This window comes from Mycetomoellerius zeteki, unplaced genomic scaffold (genome assembly GCF_001594055.1).
Source record: "Mycetomoellerius zeteki isolate Tzet28-1 unplaced genomic scaffold, Tzet1.0 scaffold72, whole genome shotgun sequence".
Classification (NCBI taxonomy): Eukaryota; Metazoa; Arthropoda; class Insecta; order Hymenoptera; family Formicidae; genus Mycetomoellerius; species Mycetomoellerius zeteki.
The window spans coordinates 356,473-356,989 of NW_017257742.1; positions in this window are offsets into that span (position 1 = coordinate 356,473).

The window sequence follows — 517 nt, forward strand, 5'->3', positions numbered from 1 at the left end:
AAATTTGACCAATGAGGACAAAGGGATTTTAGCTTCTATTGTTTTGATTGGTCAAATTTCAATCTTTCAATCTTCAATCTCAATCTTTAATGCATAGTCTGATTCCGGCTTAATAACACTTTAAGGAATTGACCAATCATAGGGCGGTATTTATAGTCAGTTCTTATATTCAAAACCGTCTTAAGTTTAGTCTTGAGATGTCACGAACCAATCAGAGGGCCGTATTAGCGTCTTAAAGCCTGATTTATAATGGCCGTAACCGTTAACTTATGCCGGTGCCGGTAAAGTTCAACCATAGGATTTCAATGCTTTCGTTCATACTAATACGGCAAGTTAGTATGAACGAAAGCATTGAAATCCTATGATTGAACTTTAGTTCGAATCTACAATAGGTATTTTAAAGCCCGTATCAGACTACCGACTTTACAAGCCGACTGCCAACTCTGACTGTTGACCAATAATGACAAAAATTCAATCACATTGAATCAGTCATATTGTGATTGGTCCATTATTGATC